The sequence below is a fragment of the Nanorana parkeri genome, unplaced genomic scaffold (genome assembly GCF_000935625.1).
Source record: "Nanorana parkeri isolate BGI_ZX_2015 unplaced genomic scaffold, ASM93562v1 scaffold1094, whole genome shotgun sequence".
In the NCBI taxonomy this organism is placed as follows: domain Eukaryota; kingdom Metazoa; phylum Chordata; class Amphibia; order Anura; family Dicroglossidae; genus Nanorana; species Nanorana parkeri.
Window position 1 is genome coordinate 534531 of NW_017307362.1, and position 12215 is coordinate 546745.

The 12215-nt window shown below is 42.0% G+C and overlaps 1 protein-coding gene across 2 annotated transcripts in view; it reads right to left on the reverse strand.

Annotated features, from left to right (window-relative positions):
- Positions 1–12215, reverse strand: part of POU2AF1 (POU class 2 associating factor 1) — an 81215-nt gene that overhangs the window by 68652 nt on the left and 348 nt on the right. The gene's annotated exons all lie outside the window — the stretch shown is intronic.

A 12215-nucleotide genomic window follows, 5' to 3' on the forward strand; every position in this document is an offset into this window, starting at 1 on the left:
GTCTGCCTTATAAGGATAATACTGTACATAAAGATTAATTGTGACTAAACAGCACCCTGCAACAAAATCTACCTTTTGTCTTGAATAGCTCACAAGAAGCTGCACTGCACTTTCTGACTTGTGACATTTCCTAGGTACTCCTGTGTCTGTAGTGCAAGTTCATCTAAGGCATAACCACCTCATGTCTGCTTCTATGGGCTCCTGTTCCTAAAAGGTATGGGACCTCCTCCTGAGCACTGAAGTTACAGTTAGGAATGTCAATTCTGTTTGGCTCATTGTTCTTTTGACAGCCGCGTGACAAGAAAACTGTACAAGAGCACTTGCAGTGCAAGAATCTCCTTCCTTATATTTCATTTATTCCGTAGTGTTTAACCCCTTCGTGACGGGAGACGTACAGTGTACGTCCCGCCACAAAGTGGCTATATGACTGGCCATGTACACTGTACGTGCCGAGACATCTTCTGCTGCTTTTTGAACATTACTCCAATAGTCATCAAATCACCAATCCTTGGAGGGCCATGTCTGGCTTGAGGAAGTAAAGCCCTGCCCCTTTACTAAGAAGATCCCCACATGGAGAAACAGTGTGTAACAAGACATGGCAAATTAGTCCTGAGTAAAAGATTAGTGGGAATCAGTCACTTTCTCTCTGCTTGACTTTTTTCGGACACAGCTTCCAAAGTATATGTTTTCTTTAACAGGTGGTGTTAATACTACTGTCAATACTATCACTACACCAGGGGCTGACTGGCAACTTTTAGCCCAGGGGGCAAGTACAACCCAGAGGCCCATAGAGCAGCAACTTGGCCCCCCTCCTGCTCTGCCTCTTCCCCGCCTTCTCCCTGCCACTGCCTGCCACATTTGCCATCCATGTAACACTAGTGTGAATGGTCGGGTGATATGAGGACTCCTAGTAAGTCCATGAAAGGGAGGACTGGCTAGGGGGTGGTGCTCTCCTCCCACTGGGCTTCCTACATGGTTCTGGCCTTACTCTGCTCTCGCCCACTGTAAACTGCCGCTGGCTGTCCATGCTTCTGGGCTGTGAGCTGTGGGAGGTCAGTGGGAGGGGCCGGACAGTGTCAAAGTCAGTGTTCTATAATTTTTCTCAACCCCATACATTTTCTCGACTGTGTCACTTCCAGTGGGGCCAAGTCATCCGAATCAGCTGTTTTCATGACCCCCTTTCTTCATGACATGCGCACCTGGAAGTGACGCGGTAGAGAAATTTATCGGTTGAGGAGAATTAAAGCACACTGGTAGTGTAGGGATGCCTTGTCAGTGCTGTGCGCGTGTATGACTGCTGCGAACCTGGTAGTTCTGCCATTCACTCCAAGCTGTAGAGGGACTACAAATCTCAGCACAACAATGTCGAATATTACCACCAGCTATAGAGGACTATAATTCTCAGAAATACATTGTACAGCATTGCAGAGTGGCATTGGCTATAGAGAACTACAATTCCAAGCAAAACATTACACAACAATGCAGAATACCATCTGCTATAGAGGACTATAAATCCCAGCAATAATGACTACCAACAGATATAGAGAACTACATTTCCCAGCAATACCATTATACAGCAATGCAGAACAGAATCAGCTATAGAGAACTACAAATTTCAGCAATACATATTACAGCAATGCAGAATAATATGAAGCTACATACTCTGTTGCTCTGGGTTCACTGCCCGATGTCTCCAGGGTCTCAGGAGGGTTGTGCGGGCTCTCACCAGGGGTCCAGAGAGTTTCACGGGTGTGTGTGGGTGCAGCAGAGGCGGCTCCCTTATTAGCCTCTCAGGTGGCCTATCAGGAGGTAAGTGTGCACTCTCTGCTGGTCAGTACGGGATCTGTGGGGGCTCCCTAATAATTAGTGGTGGCTCTGTGGTAGCTCCCAGGTGGGAAGTGGGGGTTCCAATGTGGCCAGTGGGGGCTCCCTGGTGGTTAGTGGGGGGCTCTGTGGTGGCCAGTGGAGGCTCCCTGGTGGTTAGTGGGGGGATCCCTGGTGTAGAGTGACCATTTATCTAAAGCTGCAGCTAATGATTATTTTCAAAATCGATTAGTTAGCCGATTTTTGAGTTCGATTAACTGGTTAATCGGGATTTTAAAAAATGGCTCCAGTGATGGACTACTAGTTTGTATTGAGATTGTAGTCCATCACAGGAGCAAGCTTGGAGTGGTGGAAGTAAGAAGAAAAAAAAAGTGTGGTGTGCAATATAGTGAAATGGAAAGTGTAAAATTATACAGCAGTCAATGCAGAATGGCACCAGCTATATAGGACTACAAAACCCAGCAATACATTATACAGTGCAATGCAGAATACCTCCAGCAATAGTACATTATAGCCGGGGGTATTCTGGATTGCGCTGTATAATGTACAATTGCTGGGATTTGTTGTAGTCCTCTATAGCTGGTGGTATTCCGCATTGCGCTGTATAATGTATTATTGCTGGGATTTGTAGTCCTCTATACAGCGCAATGCAGAATACCACCAGCTATAGAAGAGTACAACAAATCCCAGCAATACTACATTATACATACAGTGTATAATGTATTGCTGGGATTTGTATTCCTGTATTCCTATGTATAATATACAGCACAATGTACCATCAGCTATAGAGGAATGTGAGGGGCGGGGGGGTGCAGGCTTACCAGAGCAGTCTGCCAGCAACTTGCTTCTGAGATCGGGCCTGTCCCCGCGTCCCTGTGCCAATCATGGATGTAGGCGGGTGGTGAGTGTGAGGCGGGGAGGAGCTGCGGCGTGTGGAGCGTGGATGCAGGCGGGTGGGTCTTGCAGCGGCAAGCGTGAGGCGGGGAGCTGGTGCGGCACGTGGCGTGTGTGGAGCCGTGAACAGGGCCAACTAATCGAAGGCGATAATCAATGATTGAAAACTTGGATAACTTTTTCAACCATCGATTGTAATCGACTTGGTTCGATTAGTTGTTGCAGCTCTACATTCAGCCCCTGCACTACACACAGTTCTCCAAAAAATCCATAATGGACCACTGAAAACATATGAATTTACTTAGCCTTTAAATAAACTTGCTTTGTAATATAACATTGTTATGTACTATAAGATTTATTTGACTAAGTTATATAATATTGAAAATTGCTCCATGGTACTTTATAAAGTACACAAAAGTATTTACACCAGTATTTACCCCATGAAGGGTACAACCTGATGTTACCCTAGTCATACAGAGTACAAACAAGATGGACAACACAGACTACAACCATATGACCTAAAACAATATTTTTTGGAATGTGAAAGTAAAGAGAGTTCAGAGGAAACGCATACAAACACAGAAATTACATGTAAATTCCATGCAGATAAAATTTCTTTAGGGCACCAAACCCAAGACCCCAATTCTGCCAGCCAAGAATACTATCCATACAGCTCATGTGCCTCATAAGATAGGCAGAATATGAAATATATTCAGTTAATGCGTGAGAACATTTTTAAATCACAAGTGGAAAATCAATTTTCTTTATCATTCATAATTTATTATACTGCTTTCTGTTTGGAAAAATTACAGTATTTCAGCAGTTGCAACAGTGACAAATCTATATAACATTGATCTTATCTATGGGAACTTCAAATCTGACTTACTTAACTTTTGAGAAACATTTCATTTTGGTAGAGATGGAAAAAAAAAGGTTAATTTATTCGTATAAACTGCCTGTTTGCAGATTCTGAGGCTAGCAACATACAATGTTGCTATATATTAAAAGTGGCATGGAGAGAGAAACAGTATTATATTTCAGCAGTTGAAACAGCCTCATCTGAATTAAGTAGTACGGTGTTAGGTGCTAGTTACACAAATCTATAAAGAAAAGTATGATCACCTCATATGAATGTATTAATGGCATACACTGAAGATTCAGTGACAAACTGTTCACTTTAAAATGGACCTTGCATTAAATGCAAGCTCTGCTTTTTTGTACACCCCACTCCCACCCCTTCCTGTAAAAAAGCAAAGTTTAAGAAAAAAACATTAGAAGAAAAAAAGTAAAAGTTGCTTACTTTAAACCCTGTATTCCAGCAACTTTCTATATGAGCTGATGACATCATTGGACCTTCTTGTATGGTACTGGGAAAATTGAGGAACCCAAATCTCACAGGTAAGATTTGGGATCCTGAACTTTCCTGGGGTTAAAGGAGAAGGCCCACTGACCTCAACCTCACCTAGGCGAGATCACCTGAAGCTGTGCTGTAGAGTAAGTATTTTTTTAACCTTTTTTTCTGCTAAGGTTTATTTAATGTAAGGTCCACTTTAAGATCACCACTTGAGGGCAAAAATTGAAGAAAAGACATTGGGGGGAATTTATCTAAACTGGAGCAGACAAAATGTGGAGCAGCTGCCCATGGCAACCAATCAGCTTCTTTCTTCAGTTTGGTCAGATTTGAAAATGAAAGAGAGAAGATGATTGGTTGCCATGCACAGCTGCTCCAGATTTTGTCTAGTCCAGTTTTGATAAATTCCCTTTATTCTCTCTCTTTGTCCTTTACTACTCAAAGCTGCAGGAACCAGTTCTAGCAGATATGATACATTGTTCTAATAAAGGGTCAGATCTTTTCCTAAAGCCACAAAATGTAAATGTTTACCTGTGTTTTGAAAAGTTCAAATGTTGCCACATTTATGGTATTTATCTTTTATTTTTAAAGTTTTCCAGATGGCTAATGCTGACATTATCATATTAAAATCCTCAAATGAAGAGCATCAAAAAAGTGGTGTGTGTCCAAACGAAATGATGAGCAATGCCATCCACAAAAATTGCTGAGCAATCATTGATAAAATCAGTGATTCACTGAAAACAGTGAATGCTTAAAAACTATTGGAGAAAGTGAATGTAACATTTGACTTAGAAATACGCAAATATTAGCGAGACCTGAAATTCTCATTAAAGAATAGCAAACCAATAGTTTGCCAATTGGCTGTAAAACGGACTAGATCTGGTTAATGTGTGAATTAAATCATAGAATGGATTTTATAAATGCAGAAAACAGCAAACCAATAATTCATCTCTTTATTTAGATGCTATCAGATAACATATCTGATTGTCATTAAAGAAGAACTATGAGGTGAGTGCTTTTCACTCACCTCATAGTTCTAGCCGACCTGTGACAATGAGACCATCACAGATCGGCAGTAGATTGGGAAGTGAGCGAACACATACCGGCGTTCGCTCACTTCTCGATCCTGTCACGGCTCTCTGCCGTGACAGGGGAGGGGCTGGATTCCCCCCGCTCCGATCCTCCAGCGCTGACTGGCGGAACGGATGGGGGAGGGGGCGGGTACAGCTGCCTCTACCTCTAGAAAGACAGAGCCAGCTGACACTCACGCAGCTGGGCGGATCCAGACATAATTGTTGGGATCCGCTTCTGCTGCGCCGTCTCAGTATACCACGAGCTGTAGCTCGCAGTATACTGAGCTTAGGGTGATGGGAGGACCCTTGTTTGTGTCCTCCCGTTACCCTATGGAGAACTATAGGGAAAAGCCCTAACCCCATAGTTCTCCTTTAATGTTTTCCTTTAAAATGCAGCTAAAGTTTGTGCAATGTATTATTATTATTTTTTGGTCTTTGCTTTGAGGTTGGATTTCCTAGACATATGTCTTTTTTTAAACCTAACAGTGCAACTATGCGACATTCATCAGTGTATTATAGGAAACATATATGCTGTTGTACTGACCTTTATCTGAAAATGCTAGTTCACCGGGTGTCTCTGGATTTCATACTTTGCGAGTCACTGGGCCTTTACTAAAACAAATGCACAACCAGCTTGTTTCTTTCTTTTATTTTAAATAGCTGATAAAGATGGAACAGATGGATGGACCCTGAGAACTAAAGTATTTGTGAACACAGGAATACAAAAAGCTCTTGGGAAGCAGCAGATAGTATTTGGTAACTATAAACTGCACAACATCCCTTTGGGTTCATCATACTTATAATAGAGGTCAGGCCGCTCTATAGTGGGAAGGCAAAGTATTATGTCACTCTTAGCCAACTCTGTTGCTGACCATGCCTCCCACCCAGCCCCTGCTGTCTTGACCATGACCCGCTGCATCAATACAGCAGAATTGGACAGGGGGGTGATCAGCTATACTAACCACAGGAAATATAGCCACGTAATGCATCTGCACAGTGTCCTGTATCTCTAGACGCCGAGCTCCCTAGCTTTGCTTCCATGCTTGGATAGATTACAAATGGACAGAAGAGGGGGCTGGCATCTGTCAGCAAACTGAGAAACAAAAACATAACATAATACATCTACAAACCTCTTCACATATAAACAGACACATACATGAAATCTTTCATTTTGGGGTAACATAGACTTTAATACAATTGTATATGCGAAAGTTTATTCGGGTATGCTGGCACACTGATTAAGGGCAGACTAGCAAACTGTATCCTCACAATATTGACTATGCACCCACATTGTGCATAGGCACACGTGCACAGGCTTCAGTAGTGACTTTACTAGAAAAGTGTGGCTAGTTATTGCTGTATGTCCAGTGTACAAACATACACCAAAAAGTGGTAACATAGTTACATATTTACATAGTATTTGAGGTTGAATAAAGACACATGTCCATCGAGTTCAACCTTTATGTGTAAAGCCCGTGACACACTGCATGCAAAGTCGTGCGGAGCAAAGCAAAGCTGTCCGGCACGGAGCTTTGCATGCAGTGTGTGAGCTGAGTGCAGGCAGATGATTGACTGCACCTTCAGCCAATTGGCTTGTGCGTAACAACCGGCCAGATGTCGCATCCTGATTGGCTGAAAATGACATTTTTCATCTCGGCACGCTCAGCTACGCGAGCTGTCGCAAGCTGACGTGCCGGGGAGAAAATTACATGACACACTGCTCGCGAAGGCAGCGCGCCACCGCTCCGCGCTGCTTCACGTGCAGTGTGTCACAGCCTTAAGTGTGTGTAATCTGTGCATGTGTGTCTATGAGTCCCTGTGTGATCTTAGGTTTTAAGAGTACCTTTACCCGTGTATGTTACGGTCTCTGGGGAAGGTATGTAATTGATTTTTGAATGATTCAATGCTCTCTGCTGCTGCCACTGCTTTTGGCAAAGAGTTCCAAAATGTAACCACTCCGACTGAGAAGTCCCTACGCCCTTTGTGCCTACATGCCTAAAATTAAAATTGATTTATTTAGTACTGTAAGGTTTATATGACTGCTGTTAAGGATTTACATGTATACCTCATGTAGAAATGAAACTGACGTATGTATTGTTGTAGAAAACGTCCGAAAAACATACTTCATGCAGTGCTGAAAATATCACTGTTGACATGATTTCATACCCTAATGGAGTTCCAATGATAAATACCCATGCATACGTTACCTTATTTGCTCTAACAGCACAATATGTTTACCCATTTTACTCTGATATGCTTTTGTGCACCTTATCAGAACAGAAGGCACAAAGCCGCATTATCTTGTTGTTCAATGTGTACATTGACCATCAATGTTGCTGTTTTGCTAGATAGGTTCAGGGATCACAATTGCAATGTGCTTGTACAAGCACGTACTCATGCAAGCTGGCAGTGCATACCCTAGAAATGCACCCCGCTCTGGTTCTCTAGCAAACCAGGCCCTATGTCTGCACATTCTAAATCAAATCCTTTAAAGTAGTATTAAACTCTCAGACTTTTATTAAATAAAGAATCCAGACCAAACATGCATTACCCAGCAATGTATTTCTTTACATTTTTGCCCAAACACTGACAGTCATCGTGTTTTCAAACAGCTGACTCCAGCACTTTCACCTCTACTTTTCTACACCTCTACTTTTCTGAACTTCCTGCCCAGTACAAGATCACAAGGGACAGATCAGTCTCCAGCAGTTGCCCATCTACTAGCTTGGAGAAGGGAGGAGGAAGAAGTGGGGAGGGGGGAGTGTCTTGCTTTGCTGTACCTGTGTATTTGTGGAGACACATACAGCTTATACTACCACTATCAATGGTGGCTCCACAGGACCCTAAAAGGGAAAGGAGCCACCGTAAAGCAGCATATCAGGGGTCAAAGGACCAGATGATTATGTAGGAAACTAAAACTTTTAAATATGAAGAAGTGGCTTCCATTGTAAATGATTTCATCAGCATTTTAAATAACTTAAAAACGTTTTTGACTTTAATGTCACTTAAAATGTATATTTTCTTAGCAGACTTATATACTGTATTGGGTCCTCAGCTGTCTCAGAGTATTGTGTAAGTAAAGACAAAAAAAATTATTTTCTTGGTTGTAGCATAGTTTGCTGTAATGTTCCTAGGGTACTTTACTATTGGAAAAATAATGTACACACACATGAATAATGTACACACATAAATAATGTACACACACACACATATACACACATAAATTATGTACACATACACATATATACACACACACACACACACACACACACACACACACACACACTTATAGGCACAAAACATCTCAGCAATAGCAGTTCCCATTTCAGAGCTGCAAGGTTCATATAAAATGTGTCCTAGGAGGAAATGTAGGGATGCACAGATACCAGTTTTTCGGTATCGAGTACTGATATTTTATCAGTACTCGCCAAATACCGATACCGGAAGTCCCATTAAGGAAGCCAGGTGGCATTTAAAGACTCGCCACCTGGCTTTCCGATTAGCCGGAAGCTGTCTCCATGCTCCCTCATCACCAGGTGACGAGGAAGCATGGAGCCAGCTTCTTGACCAATCAGGAAGCCGGGCAGTGAGTCATTACAAGGCGTTCGGCTTCCTGATTGGCCGGGAATCCTGCTCCATCCCCAGGTGACGAGGGAGCATGAAGCCAGCTTTCTGGCCAATCAGGAAGCCAGGGGGCGGGTAATGACTCACCGTCTAGGTTCCTGATTGGCCAGATTCCTGACCAATCAGGAAGCTAGGTGGCAAGTCATTACATGCTGCCCGCCTTCCTGATTGGCCGGAAAGCCAGCTCCATGCTCCCTCAAGTGACGAGGGAACATGGAGCCGGCTTCCCGGCCAATCAGGAAGCTGCGCAGTATGTAATAACTTGCTGCCTGGGTTTCTGAAACCGGAAGCTCGGTGCTGGGCCAGGCATCGGAGCATTTGGACGAGTACAAAGACTCCGTAGTGTGAATAACACATACAATAAAGAATATGTGAACCATCAACTCAGTACACCTTTTTTGCCCCAGTGGTACTTCAAATGTTCCCATTTTTATAGAAATGTGTGAGTAGTTTTACACAGAGAATATTAGCCGCCTTATTCAAAAAATGCAATTTTGGGGGGTAGAAAGTTATAGTTCTTGAAAAAGTAGAAGTGACATTGTCACCATGCTACACCAAGCCTGTGCAGAGATCAAAGCTGGGGTAGGGACCCAGAAGAACCCACCCACTACAGGAGGGGGTGGATACAAGACCAGTCACCCTACACAAGAAAAAAGAGCAGCAGTGACTAGTCTTTATTACAAAGAGCTCCTGTACAAAGGAAACGTTTTACACTGGATTACTGCACAGATCTGGAAGGAAGACACAAAGCACACCAAGATTTAAGTAAGAATACACATGTCTTTTGTATGTAGACAATATTTGCTTATTCTGGAATTCAGCTTTAAATATTATTATAGAATACAGCAAATTATTTAGTGTGCATTGTCATTTCAACAGTGTCGGTGCTAGTGCGAGACAGCACAAGCAGCTGCCTGAGGGTGCTGTGGGGGAGGGGGGGGGGGGGAGAAATGGTAGCACCATCCCCACAGATAACTGCACCCGTCCCGTTCTCTCTGCTGCAGATTTACAGACTGTCAGCGGTTTCTCCTTACAGGCTGTAATCGGCTGCAGTGGTCTGTGTCAGAGGGGACAGATAGCTGACTACAGCCTGTAAGGAGAAACTGTGCTGTGAGTTTCCTTCCCCGTGCCGCCTACTCTCCCTTCCGCCCCCCGTGCTGCACTCCTGCTGTCTGCCGTGATCATCTCCAATCCAGCAGCTGGCAGCAATAACCAGCCTGCTATTGGCTCTTTTAAATTGCAGTAGCCAATACTGGCTGGCTATTGCACCCGCCCACTGCCTGCTGTCAATCAGCAAAGGAGGACCTGATGGAGAACTTTCTGCTTCAGGTCCCTCCTCTGATGATTGACAGCAGGCAGTGGGCGGGTGCAATAGCCAGCCTGTTATTGGCTATTACAATTTCAAATATCCAACAGCAGGCTGGCTATTGCTCCAAGAAATGAAGTAAAATTAAAAAAGCTTAAAAAAAGTTAAATAAACTAAAATTAAAAATATAAAAATAAAAAAGTTTTAAAATAAAGTTAAATAGACTAAAATTTAAAATAACAAAAACACCATCATATACTCACTTGATACAGTATATTGTACATTGAACTGGTTATAGGATTGTTATTAGTATCTCCATGCTACCAATGTTCTTCACATCGACGGACGGTTACAGTTTTGTTGTTAATATTATATTTTCATAAGATGATAGTGTGTGATATGCATAAGACAAGTACCTGGCTGGGTCTTTATATGTATAAAAAAAAATACCAAAAAATTTAAAATTTTAAATGTTTAAAAAAATAAAGTTAAATAAACCAAAATGTAAAATACTGAAAAAGGTAAAAAGAAGTTTAAAAAATAAAAAGTTAAATAAACTAAAATTTGAAATCCCCCAAAAATGTAAGTCCCCAGCCCCCGCGAATGCATGCATTAAAAAAAAAAAAGATGGCAGACGGTATGGATGACGTGGCTGTGTTGGTGGAGCCATGCACAGCCTGTGGGGAGAAGAACCCTGCAATTCAGGTAAGGGGGGGTTGCAATTTGACCTCATTACACCCTAGCAATATGGTCCAGGCTAGCGCTAGCGTAACGATATATAGGCAGCCAACTTAGGGCACCAGGGGGGTGCAAAAATCCACCTTCTCCTGTGTAGGCAAAAATCCTTGCACCAGCCCTGCATTTCAATCACTGAAAGCTAGATTTGCATTTTAGGTTAATATAATTTGCTAAATTATCAAGATCTAGACCTCAAACCTACAATAATACAGTAAGCATATTACAATGCATATGGAGTAATGAGTGCTGCTTTTGCATTACTGCCCCAGGCTACTGGTTTCCACCCACAGATCTGTGGCTATTATGTGGTCATCTGACAGACTACTAGTGTTCCACTGTTACCCAGTCTGACACAAATCAGTACATACTTACATAAGCTAAAATAAACGCAAACATTAATTTAATTTATTTTTTTACTTTCTAAATATTGTGACGAGCAGGAAGATAACTTCAACACCTTCAGCAAGGATGACCAATCATGTCTAGATCTCTCTTGTTCAGCCAGTGGGTTGAATAAAAGAAAATCACTCAATTTCCCCATCCACGCTAAACAGCCCATAGCTGTCTGAACACATGAACAGTGACTGCATTTGATTGAATATAGTTACTGTTTGGCTGAAAAATTTCCACCGGCCTCAGTAGATTTTTCAGTTGACTTTTGCCGAGTTGGGTGGTGCTGACAGGGCCAGGGTTCAGATTTCAGCCAATTCAGCAGGAAGCATGCAAAATTGAGCCAAACATAGCTAGCTTAATGTAACCATGAAACAGCAACCCAAAGCTTAATCTGGAGCAATTCCAAGTACAAAGATGGATGGTTCTCACTATTTCAGCTCATGGGGCTCCTGTAATTAAGGAGATTGAAAACCAGCAAACTAGATTATATTACTGTCAAAATTTTTAATCAAGGGACCTCAACCTCAATGGCAAGATTATGCAATTTTTGTGGGATTTCAGCTGTCAGTTTTCCCTGGTTTATGAGATGAAAAACCTCATCATTTCCAATATAAACTTTAACGTAACAGGCGAGTGAAAAAAAAGCATATTCTGGGACCATACTTGTGGTCCTGACCTGCATGTTGCATACAGTACCTTTTCTCTAAATTATGCATGTTGTATACTTTGTACTGTGTAGTGAAAATATTACTAATTCCATTGAATATTATTTGGTTTTGATTGCATTATAAAAATCATTCAAATTGCATAGAACAGGGATGATATCTTATAAAACTGCCAGCATTAGTTCACACCTTTATGTCTTTTAAATATTCCACAATTAATAGAGCAATCAAAGTAAAACATTTTGTGTATTTGCTTCATTTAATAAAATAATGGTGGCTAAAACCTTCCTGATATTTGTGTACCATTTTTCATTATATATATCTATATATCTATACATAGATATATA